The sequence below is a fragment of the Nilaparvata lugens genome, chromosome 5, assembly GCF_014356525.2.
Source record: "Nilaparvata lugens isolate BPH chromosome 5, ASM1435652v1, whole genome shotgun sequence".
Taxonomy (NCBI): domain Eukaryota; kingdom Metazoa; phylum Arthropoda; class Insecta; order Hemiptera; family Delphacidae; genus Nilaparvata; species Nilaparvata lugens.
This window is the reverse complement of record NC_052508.1, coordinates 75,215,729-75,233,837: the sequence shown is the minus strand read 5'-3', so window position 1 is coordinate 75,233,837 and position 18,109 is coordinate 75,215,729. Positions and strand designations below refer to the sequence as shown.

General features: G+C 35.5%; 1 protein-coding gene across 1 annotated transcript in view; it reads right to left on the bottom strand.

Annotated features, from left to right (window-relative positions):
* LOC111051614 overlaps nucleotides 1-18,109 on the bottom strand; it is a 101,323-nt gene that overhangs the window by 48,695 nt on the left and 34,519 nt on the right. The window lies entirely within an intron of this gene.

The window sequence follows — 18,109 nt, the reverse complement described above, 5'->3', positions numbered from 1 at the left end:
CTATTCTCTATATTATAACGTATAAGGAAGGCAGTGAATCGACAACGTCGTTCTCCCATCTTTCTTCACTACCATTATAACGTAGAGCATACTATAGGAACCTCGAGAAGCTATTATACTTCTGGGGAGACCAGTCTACAGTCTTCCATTGTGCATGTTTGAACAAGGACAGTATACTCTAGACGAGTACAGCCTTATCTATAGTGGGGTTCACTTTTAATGGCAGTGGAGAAAAATGGGAAAACAACGTTTCCGATCCTCTGTCTTGTCAATGCCTTCTATAGACGGTAGCTGATACAGGCACAATATACATACAGTATGGAAACTTGGCTAGTACCCTGACGCAAAAATCCGCCATCTTGTTAGGAAGCACCGCATTGTAATAGTATTGATTGTAGGTTCGGATCACTTTAATGATCCGGATCAATTGATCTCGTTCACTGCCACGAGCCAATCAGAAGCCCAGGATTGGAACTTCCCAAGGTCACGTGACGTGTCTAGTATTTGCGTCATGTAAAAAGCATTGGTTAGATAGGCGTTCGATTACAAGTTTCCATTCTGTACCTATTCTGTGATTCTATAGTGGAATCCACGTTATAATTTCAGTGGAGAAAAATGGGAAAACAAGACTCTGTCTTGTCAATGCCTTCTATAGACGGTAGCTGATACAGGTATATTGATGTAATATTAACACCTAGTCTTTTTTATTTCATATGAATAATCACCACAATAATTCCCAACTTCTCAACTACACAAAAAGTAATATTAACTGTTCATTCTCGTTTGAAATAATCAATTATAATTTATAAAGCGAGAAATTATTCTCCTCAATAATTGCATAATGAATTTTCATAATAAAGATAGAATATTTTGTTAATTATGATTGATTCTACATTGTTGAAAAGCATTCTGGCAACAGAGCAAAGCGAGAAAGAGAAAGCGCAATCCGCTTTGATGATAGACAAGGTTAGCAATACCATCGCTAATCAAAAACTGCCATTATAACATGGACCTCAGCAGATAAAAAACTTTCAAGGGCTAAAATATTCATCTAAAGGTGGAAATATATTAGGAATTTCATTTGTTCAAATACTAATTGATGGATAATTATTATTATGAACGGGAATCCTAATTTAATGGTGTGAAGCACATTGATAGACTGGCAATTAGGAGCTACCGGGTTCAATTCCTGGGCTGGAAAATAATTTTTGGATAGTGGCTCTCATCGAATTTCTATCTTGCTGTTAACCCTGTTGTCAAAATTTGTAGTAGCAGAAGTCTTTGAGGTGATTTACAGCATTTTATTTGGGTTTCCGTTGATAATAATAATATTTATTAATCAGCATTTGAATAAATGCAATACCTCAGTAATTTCTATCTGTAGACTGGCTGGCCGCTATGGATTCGTATAGAATGAGCGCTGCTATCCAGAGATTGTCAGTTTGGTGTAAGGGTAGGCATTCCTGACCAGCAATTAGGAGGTACTGGGTTCAATACCTGTTCTGGAGAATAATTTTTGAATAGTGACTCTCATCGAATTTCCATCTAGCTGTTAACCCTGTTGTCGATATTTGCAGGAGCAAAAGACTTTGGGGTGATTTACAGCATTTAATTTGGACTTTCGTTGATGATAATAATAATTATTCATTAATTAACATTGAAACAAGTGGAGATAGATAGAATAAGAGGAAAGTATAGAGAGAAATGGAAAGAATGATAGAAAGAAAAAGAGAAAGACGATGAAGGGATAATAATCGTGAGAGAAACGTCAATACAGAGAAAGCCTTTCTAGAAGTTGAGCATTGAGAGAGAGGGTAGAGGCTCATTACAGAACTACAAGGATAGGATTAGGGGAAAGGAAAGTTTCCCTGGGACAAAGGACCTCGTCACATAAAGGACACCGGCTTGAATCAGATAACTGACGAAAGCAAAAGGTATGAGAGAGAGAGAGACAAAAAGGTGAAAGACAAAGGAACGAGAGAGAAGACAATACGGTAGGAAGAGAGAGCAGCAAAGAGAAGAGAGATCATAAATGGCGCCTGCCTTTCAATCACAATGACGTCACATTTCGGTTCTTTTAGAGTTTTCCATCTTCTATATTTTTTGTCCATTTTCATCTCAAGTCGCCCCCCAACGCTAGCAAGCAGCTCTCCCTTCTGATTTTTTGTCCTTGTTCATCTCACGTTCCCCTTACAATCTCTCTTTCAACCATTTTCGATTCTCACCTGATTCACCCCGACCTTTTCCAATTTCTTTCTGCTGCGGAAAACTTTTGATGTGTCGACAATCTTTCTCTTTTTGTGACAGGGCGGCCCAACATTCATCCTGAAACTTCGATTCAGCTGACCTAATTGCTGACTGGTTCTTTCTCACCTTTCCATTCCACTTTTTGAACTTCTCTCTTCCTATTCTTTTTCCTTCTCCTTCTTAATGTCCAAAGCTCCGCCAATTTATGTAGATGCATAACAATATAATTATTATCTATAGTTATTATATTACAAATTGCTTTTTCATATCATATACAGTTCAATAATTATTTTCTTAGTCTATATCATGTAAATTCATCTATAATTTTGCTGTATTGTAAGCTATTGTATATAAGTGTATAAGACAGTATATATTGTAATCTACATAAATAAAGTACTCAATCAATCAATCAATCTTCTTTAGTGCCATAGGTCTTCCTTTTTTCGCGCTCTTTCTACATTCCATTCTTCATGCTGGACTCTAGTTTTCCCTGGGAAGTTTCTTCCTCAAAGATTCAAGATTTATAGTCGGGCATAATAATTGAGAAAAACCAAATTCAAGTAAATTAACAATTTTTTATATCATTTCAACTAGCCGTCAGGCTCGTTTCGCTCGCCATATCCGTCTAGCCAGGGGGCTCCGCCCCCTGGACCACCGCCTGGATCGTCAAAAAATGAGATCAGCAGGCTCACTTCGCTCGCCTGCATTTTTCATTTGAGCATTTTTATCATATGTTAGGACGATCCAGTTTACCATCACGGCATGCAGACATTGGAACAATCTTCCCGATGAGATTAGGAGTATTGAAGGACGTGCTCGCTTTGGGGTGGAGGTCAGGCGGCTGTTATTGGCGGGTCTGCGGGGGTAGTGCGATGGTGGCTAGTTGCAATGCAATTTGTAGGCTGTGTGAATGTTGTATGAATGATTTTTGATGAATTTTCTTTGTATCAACGTTCTTCCTATATTATTAACTTGAATTTATTTATTATTATTATTTAGTTATTTTGTAATTTATTGATTTACTTAATTTACTTTTGCACCAGACAAAAATGGTTGATTTTTATTTACAATTTTATGCATTATTCTCAGTTTCATATTGTTATAGTTCTTTTGAATTATTTCTTATTGCAATGTATTATTATTTGCCTGTAAGGTTGAGTGGTAGAAAGGACTTTCTAGTCCTAACTCCGCCTAATAAAGAGTATTTTCATTTCAAGAGTATTTTCATCCAGTCGGGAGTCCAGACTAAACGTCTGGCTAAACGGATATGGCGAGCGAAGCGAGCCTGACGGCTAGTAATATAATATTCCCAGGAATAGCTCTGATTGGAGTAGTGCTCAATCAATTTTTCCTCGATAAATGCATTTCAATCTTTGCATTGCCAACCTAACAAAGTCAACTCAACTTAATGCCAACCTGACAAAATTATTAATTTAGTTACCAGTTAACAACACTGTCTCCAAGAGGTACTCTCTCTAGATTAAAGTTCTATATTAACTTATGGTATGGACATTTTTCAATTATAATTAAGAGATTGGAATAAGAAGAATATACAAGCTAAAAGACGAACTTTAAACCCTTAAAAACCACCCTTAGAGTTGAAATATTGCCAAAAGATTTCTTAGTGCGCCTCTAAAGGGCCAACTGAACATACCTACCAAATTTGAACGTTTTTGGTCCGGTAGATTTTTAGTTCTGCGAGTGAGTGAGTGAGTCAGTCAGTCAGTGAGTGAGTGCCATTTCGCTTTCATTATATAGATACAACTAGTAGTTCTGCGAATAGTGGACCTCTCCAATGAATTCAAGTTTCAAATTTATGAGAAGGGCCATTATGAAAGTACAGTATATTGTGAAGATTCAGACATGTCATCTTTTATTTTTCTCATTGAAAGTGCAAGTGTTTGTATTGTCACTGCCTGGTTTTCAAGTAGGCTATACATGTCTCGTCTAAAAATAGATCGATAGCAAGCCAGTTGTCAGCTGGATTATTGTATCCAATGATTCAACTTGAACAATTTCTCTTGACTTTCCATGGCTTTCAATAGAACGTCCACCAGAATACTAGTAGTTCTGTGAACAGTATACCTCACGCAGTTTTCTCATCCACAAGTATCTGATGTGACCTGTTCACCGGCTTCTCCAGACATCTGTGTAATGCAAGCAATGAATAATTCACTTGTCAGCTGATTGATTATGAATAATTCTTTCATCTGATTTATCCTATCTTCACAGTAGATGATATATACAAGATGATTCGTAATTATGGTAAAATAATTTAATAACTTACGTGATAGTAGAGGTAAAAATAAGAAAAAAAGTTCCGATAAACATATATCCATAAACGCTTAATTATTAGCGAGCTATACAGGGTGAAAGATTTCGCCCGGAATTCAGTTCCTCTGGTGAAATACACCGATGCTGAATTGTTTGGGGACTAGTTTTTGAAAAAAATATGCTGGATTCATATGGAAAAATATCTTAAAAGTTGAATAAAACTAGTCTGGAGGCTGTAGTGTGAGTAATGTTTGAGAAAAAAGTTGAAATATGCAAAAAATCTAAGTAGAAAGACACAGACTTTTTGATTACCAATAACTTTATTTAATGACCAGTAAACAAATAATTTTTCACAGTAAAAATTGTAGAGAATTTATTTCTGAAAAGAATTATGTAAGCTGTGTGAACTGAATTTGAATAGAAGTTGAATAAAATGTATTCTTATGTAGTACATTACACCACAAAAATTTGCTGTTTTATGAGGAGAGAACTAATAACTCATAGGTTGTAGCTGATTGAAAATAAAATATTCGGTTTTTTATGAAAAGTTTCATTTTTATATGAAAGTAATATTGAACTTATACCAAAAGACTAAAGATGATGTTCAATAGTGACATCGGTGTATTTCACCAGAGGAACTGAATTCCGGGCGAAATCTTTCACTCTGTATAGCTCGCTAATGAAGCGTTTATGGATATATGTTTATTAGAACGTTTTTTTCTTATTTCTACCTCTACTATCACGTATTGAATTATTCTACCATAATCAAGAATCACCCTGTATATGTCACGTCTAAAAATAAATTGATAGCATTATTCCATCAATTACAAGCCAGTTGTCAGCTGGATTATTGTATCCTATGATACAACTTGAACAATTTTTCTTGACTTTCCATGGCTTTCAAAAGAACGTCCACCAGAATACTAGTAGTTCTGTGAACAGTATACCTCACGCAATCCTCTCATCCACAAGTATCTGGTGTCACCTGTTCACCGACTTCTCCAGACAGAGACCTTGCATAGACTCACATGCAGCGCTAGTGTCATACTTGAAATTGTAATCGGCCATTGAGGTGGCAACCTATAAGATTATAACATACCAATGCCTTTGTAATCTATAATATTACAAATATATAGATATAATATCTCCAATGGCGGCCTTCAATTTCAAGTAAGAGCTATCATTGGGAAGGCATAGGCATTGTGGATCCATTATTCATTTATTCATTTCATTGAGAATTACAAATCATAATTATAATAAATATTATATGATTGGGAGAAGACAACAGGCATAGCCCAAAACTGTCTTCTCCCAAATTTTTATAAATAAATGTTCCAAAAAAGAATAAGGTTAAGATTACACTCTCACTTCAAAAAGTCCAATTTCCACTCCAAAACTAATGAGTAAACTAAAAATTTTGAATTTTGATATTTAAAAACAAAAATATTTCACTCAAATCTCTATAAATTTTTGAGTAATTTATCTCTTCAAGGTCTTTGTCTTCAGACATCTGTGTAATGCATGCAATGAATTATGTCAGCTGATTGATTATGAATAATTATTCTATAGTCTGATTCATCCTATCTTCAGAGTAGATGATATATATAGTGATATCGGAGTGAGAAGGAAATTCCTCTCCCTTTCATTTATCATCCTTAGATTGCAAAATTTCAAAAAACCATGTAAATACATCGATGCGTAGGTTAAAAAGGAATATTCCTGCCAAATCTCATAAAATTCTATCAATGCGTTTGGCTGTGAATGCGTTACATACATTATCTATAATATATCTATAAATCGATAAAAAAAATCGATATATAAATAAATCGAAGTTGAAACATAGGCCTCACTGCGTTCGGTCAATAAGCGAAATTTGAGCGAGTTCTCGAGCCCTGGGGCTCACTAGTGATTTCGTTTGATATTTTTTAATGATTGTTTTGAAATGAATTTCGTTTATTGACCGAAGCGAAGCTGAGGTCTTAGTTTCGACTCGATCGGCTTTTGTCTGTTTGTTTGTTTGTTTGTACCGCAGTTACAGTCGCAGTTTTGTATGAAATTTGGTATGCAAGTTCTTTGAAACAAGGCGCAGAAACGTATGTGTAACGATTTTTTATAAAACCTCTGGTTTTTTTGTAATATTTAAAACACTGCAAACTAACCTCAGTCCAGAAAGGATTTGTCTTTGAAGATACAGCAATTCAATCCCATAGTTTTTCGCATCAATTGTTACGAGCACATGGTGGTCGAGTCGGTTAGACCGTGGTCTGTCATACTGTGGGACCCAGGTTCAATTCTCCTTCCTACCAGATTTTTTTTGCAGATAATACTAATATTGTTTTATTTTATTCTAATAATATGTCATCATAATGATTAGATAGAATAATAAAATTGAATCAACTTATTATTATTGAATTGATTTATCAAATTAATTGGATAAATCATTTTAGAAAAATCTTTATTATTTCATAATGATTAGATAAAATAATTAAATTGAATCATCTTATTATTATTGAATTGATTCATCAAATTAATCGGATAAATCATTCTAGAAAAATCTTTATTGTATTGGAGCCTAATACTGCAGTTGTAGAGAAAAATTTGTATGTAAAGGTATAAAGGTAAAATTTTTCATTTTTGTGTAGTTGAGAAGTTGATATTGTGGTAATTATTCACATTAAATGAGAAAGACCAAGAAATTTTCAAAAAGCCACAGATTTATTGATACTTAGAAATACCGGTTTCGGTAATTACACCATTGTCAATCTCTGATAAACTCTGATAATGACCGAAACCGGTCTTTCTGAGTATCAATTATAAATCTGTGGGTTTTTGACAATTTCTAGTCTTTTTCATTTGAAAGGTATGTATTTGATATAAAGGTACTTCTTGATAAGTCCGGTGTCCCTGCAAACAGTGTCTCTAGCACTTTCAATGGATAAAATAATAGATGACAATCACGGCTAAATCTTCACAATATACTGCACTGGCCCTTCTCATTAGATTGAAAGTTGTATTCATGAGCGAGGTCTACTGTTCGCAGAACTACTAGTATATTGTTTATTGTTTCTAGCGAAAATTATCCCATCTTTGATCTGAAAATGAATAATTGTTCAACAGAATATCTTGCTGAACTTGTCTCTGCAGTGCTTCCCACATCGTTATAGACACCACAAAAGTATTTTAAAAGGATGTGTTGGTGGATAACTCTGTGGTGTCGGATTGGTGAACGATTTGTCTCGGCTGTCAGCCAATGGGAAGCGGAAGAGGCTACTGGTGTCGCATGGTGTCACACTGGATGGTGCGGTGCGGTTAATGCATTCGCCATTGATTTCCCTCGGGCGGTCTCCCTCGGCTGATATATCATGACGCAGCTCCCAGAACTCTTGCATTGTTTGTCATGGCGCTGCTCCCAGAACTCTTGCATTGTTTGTCGTCTAGGAAGGAAACGTCGATAGGTCACTACTTCCACACACATTGATAATAAATCCCGGAATGTCCCGATTGTATCCAATCAAAGAAGGGTGTTGAATTTTATCACTGTTCCCTTCAACTATTCAAGAAAGGGGATCTATGTGACCAACCAACCAACGTTTCCATTAAGAATAGGATACATATTATTCATTTCCTTACATAAAAATTTTGTTCAAAACAGGTCTTCACAAGTTGCATTTGGAAAAATCTGGTGTGGTACACTCACAAAACTCTCCTTGCTCATTGAGCTGTGAGCCTCATTCTTAAACGAAAATAATTTACTTTTTGTGTAGTTGAGAAGTTGATATTGTGGTAATTATTCATATTCATTTCCTTACATAAAGATTATGTTCAAAACAGGTTTTTACAAGTTGCATTTGGAAAAATCGGGTGTGGTACACTCACACAGCTTTCCCTGCTCATTGAACTGTGAGCCTCATTCTTAAACGAAAATAATTTACTTTTTGTGTAGTTGAGGACTTGATATTGTGGTAATTATACATATTGAATGAAAAAGACTAAGAAATAGTCAAAAAAACCACTGATTTATTGATAATTAGAAAGACCGGTTTCGGTTATTACACCATTGTCAATCTCTGATAAACCAGTTTAATAATTTAGAGGAATAATATAATGACGATTGGTGGCAACATATTTGAAACTACGATCAGACTACTGTATATGTGTATATATAATTGTTTTCAGAGTACTTTTTCCTTTGTGTAAATTGTGAAATTCGATGATTTTTTTAAAAGTCGTTGAAACAGCTGATCTACAGATGAAATATCTCGACTATGTGCTCTTTTTATGAACTGCTCTACCTACCTACCTCATGCACGAGAAGGAGGTTACAAAGTCCATTTCTCAAGGATGGGGTGGACCTCAATGGTTTCCAAGGGAAAAAACTCATGCCAGTTGATAGAGCTGATAAATAACTATACAGGGTATGAATTTGAAATGAATCAGTCGAATCATTTTTGAGAAAATCGTGAAATTCATGTTTTTTTAGTAATTATCCGCTATTTCTCTCAAGAATATTACAGAGCTCCTGCAATTTTCCCAGAAATGAGACTCATGTCAGTTGATAGGATTTATAAATAGCTATCCATGGTATGAATTTGAGGAAAATCGTTAGAGCCGTTTTCGAGAAAACCGTGAAAAACATGTTTTTTTTAGTAATTATCCGCCATTTTTCTCAAGAATATTACGGAGCTCCTGCAATTCTCCCAGAAATAAGACTCATGTCAGTTGATAGGGCTTATAAATAGCTATCCATGGAATGAATTTGAAGGGAATCGTTAGAGCCGTTTTCGAGCAAACCGTGAAAAACATGGTTTTTTAGTAATTATCCGCTATTTTTCCGCCATATTGAATTGAATTTTATTCAATTTCTAATTGTCGGGTCCTCATGGTATAAGGATCTTAAGTTTAAAATTTCAAGTCAATCGGTTAATTAGGAATGGATTTATCGTGTTCACAGACATACACACATACACACACACACACACACACACACACACACACACACACACACACACACACACACACACACACACACACAACACACACACACACACACACACACACACACACACACATACTGGAACAAGGTAACAAACGGGGAGGTGAGAAATGAACATACATTGCGGGGAGGCTGATTTACACACATTTACACACATGTTGGAGACTTAATTTTTGTTTTAGAAAGTATATTAATATGTGTTCAATACAGTTGTAACTTTTTTTTTCTGTTATCTTGAAAAAAAATTACGCATTAAACCTACAAAAAGGGGAGAAATGTGTGTACACTTTCACTGAACAAACCGAGGAGAAATGTGTGTACACTTCCACTGCACAAAGCGGGGAGAAATGGTGTGTGCACTTCAAACCCACATTCCGGGGAGGAATTGTGTGTTTAGTTTAACTTACAAAGCGGGGACAAAACCGGTTCTTAACACAAGTTCTGGCTGCAACACTCATTTCGATATTTACTATTCTATTTGATCATAGAATACAATATCGTATGGGTCTTCGAAAGCCAGTTACATGCACGTTGATTTTTGTCCGATTGTTTTTTGCCATCCTTATGAATTCGAATAAGTGCAACTTGTCAAACATCATCTGTTTGATCTAATAGAATTTTATAAGGACGGTAAAAAATCGATGTGTATGTAACTGGCTTTTACTAAACAGGCTTCACGAATTACAATACGATAATAGGATAGTTGATACAATACATGGTTTTAATTCAGATTCATTCATTGATAGAAATAAAAGGAGATTCCAGTGTCGATAGCATCGAAGTCGCCAGGCTGGTCTGGATCATTTATGAATTTCTCAGTATGCAGTATCCACTCAGCAGCTCTTATACAAACACAAACATTAGTTTCGTTTTACTTGGAATAGTAAGACATTATTTCATTATGTCCATTATTACAATAGATCAATTCAGATCCAGTTAGCTGTTAGAGTAATATAATGTAATTACATTCTATACTCACTGTTCAGATCAGCACAATGTTTATAGCCCACTGTATGCAGTGAGTATAGAATGTTACATTCTATACTCACTGACTGCATATTTATACTGTGTAATGGATTTTATTGATTGTTGCAAAGATTTTAAGTCAATGATTCAACAGAAAATCCATGGTAATATTCAACGATTTCAACCTAATGAATTAGATTGTTGTATGACAAAATTGAAATCCCGACAACGTAAATAATTCAGTGAAGTTAACTGTACAAGGTTACTTTTTCTCGTATTTTATTGAGTGATAATGGGAGATGATTTCTGATTCCATATCTGGATTCAACCTTTTGAAGTTTGAAACTTTCAAAGCTGGAATTTTTTTTTAAACTAGAACTTTTAGGGCCGGTTTCCGAGCTCAGGATTTAGCTAAGTCCCAGACTCTAAACAGCAATAGTCAGAAAATTGGCTTTCCAAAAGGTCAGCTTTTATAATAGAAGTCTTAGTTTTTATTTTCTCATTTCTATAATTGGAAACGTTTTTCCTTGACGGAATTAGACATTCCTGAATAATTCAAAATAGCTGAAACTTTACACTATTTTCTCTTTATTTTATTTTGTGTTCAATTTTCTAGTTTTTCGAGATTTAATTCAAACGTGACTATGACAATGACTGCGACTACGCCCCGTCTTGGAAAACCAAATTTCTGACTCCAGCTGTTTAAAGTCTTGGACTCAGCTAAATCCCGAGCTCGGAAACCGGCCCCTAATGTTTTAAAATGTTCATGTTTGAACTTTTCAAGAGTGTTTAAAAGCTTCTAAAAACCTTTACCTGTGAGGCAGAAGTATTATTATCTTAGTAGGTACATTTTTACTAAACATAACTTTATGATAATGTAAAAGCTATATTAAAAACTGCTGTAACTCCCTTGTTTTTGGGTATTTTCGAAAATGGGACTTACGCTTTAAAAAATTTGGGGTCGCTGAATCCAAATCCGAATACTTTGAGAAAAGTAATGAGTCATACTCTGAGCAAACGCGTCTGAAATTTGGGATCCCCTTGTGAAAGCCTTCGAGCTGCGAAATATGAAATGATCTGAAATATGATCTTCAGGAGACGGGATTCTGCCGTGTGAAACTAGCCTAAGAAATACACGACGGCCTTGTTCACTCCCCCCACCATGACTTCTCAGTAGCTTGACCCTAACATTTACATGATCCTAGAAAGTAGTCTACACCTATGTTCACAGAATAATTCAGAATAATGTATCCTATTTGAAAGAGTGGATGCATGCAAAAAAAACAACTTTCAAAGATCCATGTTCATCAAGCCTTCTGTTACTGCAAGAGATATTCTGTATCTTTGTGAGTATCTTTGGGAGGCTCCTTTTCCTTTTATATTATGCAACATTTTGAAAAACTTCGTATATATGTCGACGCGCAATTTAAAAAGGAACATACCTGTTAAATTTCATGGAAATATATTGCCGTATATCGCTGTGAATGCGCAACATATAAACATAAAGAGAAATGCACAGCCGTCGACATGAATCTTAGACCTCACTTCGCTCAGTCAATTATATACAGTGATGTCGGAGTAATGAGGGATTCCTTCTCTTTTCATATTATCCTTAAAATGCAAAATTTGAAAAAAACCTTGTGTATTAATACATCGACGCGCAGTTGAAAAAGGAATATTTCTGCCAAATCTCATAGAATTCTATCAACGCGTTACATACATACATACAGACAGACAGACAGACAAAAGAAAATCCGAGTTAAAACATAGACCTCACTACAATAACTAAATTATTATGATGTAAAACTTTTGTGGGCTATTATTAATTATGCTAGGCTATTTTTGAGACTTGAATGCCAAGCTGAAGATTTTATTACTTTAGATTACATCAAACACTCAATGGAATTATCGAATGTGCATCCATTCACTAAGAGTTTGGAAGTGAGCGAAAAATCTAACAAAATAAAAAATAGCAAAGGATAACATAATATTAAACGAACATGACTAATTACAATAAAATATTGTGATGCGAAACTGTTGTAAATATTATTCACATAAAAATTAAAAATAATGTAGCCTATTTATAAGAATGGATGACTGCAAAAAATACATGAAAATATATATTATAGATAGTTACTGATTAATATCATGTTGATAAAGTATGAATATAAAGTGAAACATCATTCATTTTAATTTTGACTTCGTATTTCTATATAGACTCCTCAACATCGCAATAAATTTAGTCGACACTCCCAATTCACTCAGTTTAAAAAATAAAGCCTCTCTGTTCACACTATCGTAGCCCAAAAAGAAACAGTACAACTTCTTTGTAGGTCTATTCAACGTTTTCATTACTATATTGAATAGAACAAAAATATTATCAGTAGCCGAATAACCTCTCCGAAAGCCACACTGATTCTCTTTAATAATCTTTTCTCTTTCCTCCCACAACTGCAACCTTCTCAGTAAAATAAATGAAAATACTTTAGCGACAGCATTTATAAAAGATATGGCTCTATAATTATTCACTTCATTAGTATCACCTTTTTTATGCAATGGAAATATAATTGAACGTGGAAACCCTGTTGGTATCTGTCCACCTCTGACGATGGCATTGGAAAAAGTCAAAATAATCTCTTTGTAATTTTTTGACGCATTCTTGTAAAACTCAGCAAGAACTCTGTTATCACCTGGAGCCTTATTGTTGCGCATTGTCTTGAAGGCACTTTCCAATTCATTCATATCTATGTCTTTGTCAAGAGTTTGATCTTCAACATTCCTCGCCGCATAATATGTGACTACCCCGCAAACTGATCCAAACACTCGTCTGAAGTGTTCAACCCAATCCTCAGCACTCACAGTTCCCGAAATCTTGAACTCTCTACACTTGAATTTCTTTATCAGAGCCCACAAATCACTGGAATCCTTGACTCTTCTGAATTGTTCTTTTATATCGCTGTAATACGCTTGCCTTTTACTCTTTCATATAATTTTCTCTCACCTGCTCCGAATTTGATTTTCTAAACACATTCAATAGGCTGAACACTCGCTTTCTCATAACCGCACACTCTTTGTCGAACCACTTTTCTCTCTTTCTATCAGGTTGGGGCACATAATTTGCAGCTCTATATACAAGATTATTTAATACTTCATAAGTCTCTTCACTACTCTCGGGAAGACCATTTATTTCTCTACAAGCATTGGTGAGTTTAGATATATATTCATTCTTCCTCGCTTCCTTCCATTTCAACTTCGGTAAGAGTGGTAAAATTGTGCTCTCTCTTTCTAGAGTATCAACCGTGATTAGCGTAGCTTCAATTGGGAAATGATCAGATAAAAATTCTGGCACAATAGAAAATTTTCCAACTATTTGCGCTAATTCGACAGCCATGCAACATAGATCTATTACGGAAGCCCCTCTGCCTATAAAAGTAAAGTCTCCCCAACTATCTCCACTTATCCTTCTATTCATAATGATGAAATTAAAAACCTCACAGAACTCCAATATTTTCTTACCTTTCATATTAATCACCTCATCCTTTGACTCTTGCTTATTACTCAGTGCATTTCCCAATTCTATTACATCTGTTAATTCCGACATGTCCTGTCCATTTCCTATTCTACCGTTAAAATCTCCAATTAAAATCATATTATTTCTATTATGCTCTTGCACTACCATAAACTTCCATAATGTATTGAATTCTCTCTCCCATTCCATGTCTCCTCCACCACTCAGGTAAATTGGAACTATATAATATTCATCCCGTTGTCCTGCATTCATGTGAATAACTTTCCTCTCAAGCGCATCGATTACCTTACAAAAACTCTCTATTCTTTTACTAATTTCTATTAACTTTCCTCCCTTTGCTCTACCTCAGTTTAATTCTCCAACTGCGAATTCCCAGTATAAATTGTAATCTGGAAAACAGTTTTCAAAATACAATTGCTTTCCTCTTCCAACAAACGTCTCCAATAGTACAAAAACATCATAATTACAAATAAAATTATATACTTGAACAATCTTACCACTTAATCCAGCCACATTGTACGCTACTATACTCAACTGTCCCTTCTCACACGGACTGACGGCGTTATCTCAGCGGTTGCGGTCTTCGTCCTCGCCGCCTCACTCCTCCTCATCACACATGCTCCCGCTCGCGGCCCGCATCACACTCTCATCGAACATGCTCCCGATCTTCTGCAGCCCATCCTCTCCCTCCGAGACCAGTCCATTCTCCTCATCCAGCGTGAAAACCCGACTATTCACGATTAAACGATCCACTTCAACCGATACTCTCCTCTCACTCCCGGAACTTGTTTCTTCAACTCGCCAAGCACCCGGAAAAGCTTTGATCGTCGTTTTCTTGTGTCGAAAGCAAAGTCTTTATGAATCACAAACTGTGTACCCTTCAGCTTCCTACTGTTTCTCGTGATGAAATGGATATCCTGATCGTCCGGAAAATGCGCAATGATTGGCCCGTTATCTATTTTCTTGCCCAATGCATGTGCTCGATTAACCCAGGTACCTGCTCGTGCCCCCAAATGACTCACACAAAAGTCTTTGACAGTTCTCACGTAATCCACTGTTGCACATTCATATTTCAGCCCGCGAAAAATTATATTGTTCCTTCTCGATCTATTTTCAAAATTTTCCATCTTCCTGATTATGAGATTATTCTGAATTTTTTGAGCAACAATTTGATTTCTTAACTGTTAATTCTCGACAGAGAGTTTATTCACTTTTTCAATTAGACCATTTAAATCCACCTTTGTAGCTAGCAGCGCGAGTTTTTCATCCATAGCCTTACTAAACCGCTTTTCAAAACGGTCAAATAGTGATTCAATAAAGTCTGAGTTCACATTACCGGAAGCTTTAACACTTGGGTCTGGAGCACGCTTTTTCTGTTCCATCTCTTCGAGCTCAGGCGAACTTTTAGCACGAGGACTCTTCTTAGCACTAACGTCCGGTGAAAAGTATTGTTAGATACTGTTCTTATTCATTCAGCTTCGAATATTTCGATTCACTTGAGAACAATTTCACAAATAAAAAACAAATTGATAATTCAATTTATTACGAAAGAACTTTTAGCTCTAGGTCTCTTTTTAGCACTACCGTCTGGTGGATACTGTTTTTATTAATTTAAACTTTGAATATTTCGATTCACTTGAAAACAATTTCACAAATAAATAACAAATTGATAATTCAATTTATTACAAAGAACGTTTTAGGTTAAACATGCACTAAATGAACCGATTAAGCACGACCCGTCCGGAAACTTGAGATAAGAGAGCAAAACAATTCTGCGACCGCTCCGTTCAACAGCTCACTATCAACTCCTAATTTGAGAACATACGATTTGAAATCGAAAAGTTGTCAGTTGTTATTGGGGAATGATTTTAAAAAACCAATACTTTTATTTTCCATAACTGTACTCATAAAAAATAATATGATAATATTAGTTTTTAAATAAAAAATATTTTTGAGCCCCAAAATCCATTGGAGAGTTACCGAATTGCTTGATCAAGAGATTCAATTGATTGATGATAAAGTTCAATTGCGCCGTGAACATAGAGAATTTGATCTTCATCAAGTTCAAATGTTTGGAGACAAAAGTAGTGTTGCCAATACATACATAGAAATGATTCTCATTAATCATTCGTGAACAGTACAGGGGAAATAATATTTCACAATTGAAAATAATAATTTCACACATACAAAGCCTATGGAATATTGTGTACGTAGTACAGTATCCTTTCCTGCTCAAATCAAACCTGTACTGTAGGCTACAGAAGAGTCACGACATGTCAATTGGAAAATTTTCTCATTTTAAAATGTCTGCTCATGATATGATATCTTCTCATTTACATTTGACGATTTCTCAATACAATTCACTACTCTCATTACATGTGTGATGACTTCCTAAATACAATTGACTATTCTCATTTAGGCTACATCTGACATTCTCTCATTTACAAGTGACTATTCTCAAATACAATTGATACTTTCTCAAATTAACTTTTTACTCTCTCAAATAAAATTGGAAAAGGTGTTGTGACTACTATTTTTTTTTTTTTTTTTTTGAGCAGGGTATGATTACTAAATCTTTTCTCCGGAACAACGTCTTTTCACAAAAAGTGAGCATGCCGTACACAAGTAAAATATTCAATCCAAGGTTTACAAGAGAGTTTTTGCAAGGATTGACAGACACAGAAGAAAATGTCAATATGGAGAGAAACTAAGAGACAAATTTCATTTTATCATAGGCTATCCTGATCTTGAGATACAATGTTAGGTTAGCAAAGTTTGAGGCATCCGCTTCTCTAAAACAGTAAGTGAATTCTCAGTGAAGCCTCTTCAAGAATATAAACTTACTGACGTGCTATTCTTGAATCTTAACAAGCCTCCCATTCGCATCATTCTAGCAATAACCCAAATTCAATGCGGAAAATTCTCGGGAAATTGTGTTACCAAGTCACCATTGATTGTGATGAACCTAATTTGGCGTTGAATTGTAGAGGATTTTATTCTCTTGGAAACAGTTCTGGATTTTTTCACTATGAAAGGTTTTTGAGTTATATGGAGAAAAAAACAGGTATTTTTAACACTGTAAGGTTAGCAGAGGGTATTTTTTTGTGAAGAATCATTTTCAGACTATTTGTACCAAATAACTAAAAAATCAGTACCACAATACATTCTGGCAGCATGTTTCCTCGCTCCCTTCTCATGTCTCAAGTGAATGAACAGAAAAATAAACTATGAATTCGCTAAGCTGTGACTCAATGAGTCTGAACGAAAAAGGAGATGAGTTGCTGATTCATAAATTCACGGCAAGCCCCATAGCAAACCAGTTACTTCGAACAGTGAAGGAGACAATGGAGATATGCAGGGATATGCAAGTACCCCGCATTGTATGCTCAATCCGTAAATGAGTTTTGTGTAAGTGTGTATTAGCGATCGTAGCACAACGTGGTGGCAATTTTGGAAACTGGAGTGTATCCCAATTAGGTGGAGTACTAACAAAATGGGGAGATTTTTTTTTATTACGTTTTTACATGATTTTAAGCATGTAGAAGTGATTTTTACTAAAATTGAGCAGTGACACTACGGGGTCTCCCCTTAGTGTACACACCTCCCCTTAATGTGCTGTGTATACTTGATTGTCTCCCCGTATTATACCTTGTTCCAACACACACACACACACACACACACACACACACACCACACACACACACACCACACACACACACACACACACACACACACACCACACACACACACACACACCACACACACACACACACACACACACACACACACACACACACAGACACACACACACATACACACACACACAGAACAACACCCAAAAATCATGTTTTTGGACTCAGGGGACCTTGAAACGTATAGAAAACTTGAAATTTGGGTACCTTAATTTTTTTGGAAAGCAATACTTTCCTTACCTATGGTAGTAGGGCAAGGAAAGTAAAAATATTGGACACTCTCTTGGAAACGTATTGATTAATGCAAATACCATTGTGTACAAATTAAATTTCAATCATGATTTAATTCCACAGGAACCAATCAAAGTCGTCGTCTCTCATTATCATTCCCCTCTCACTCATTACCCT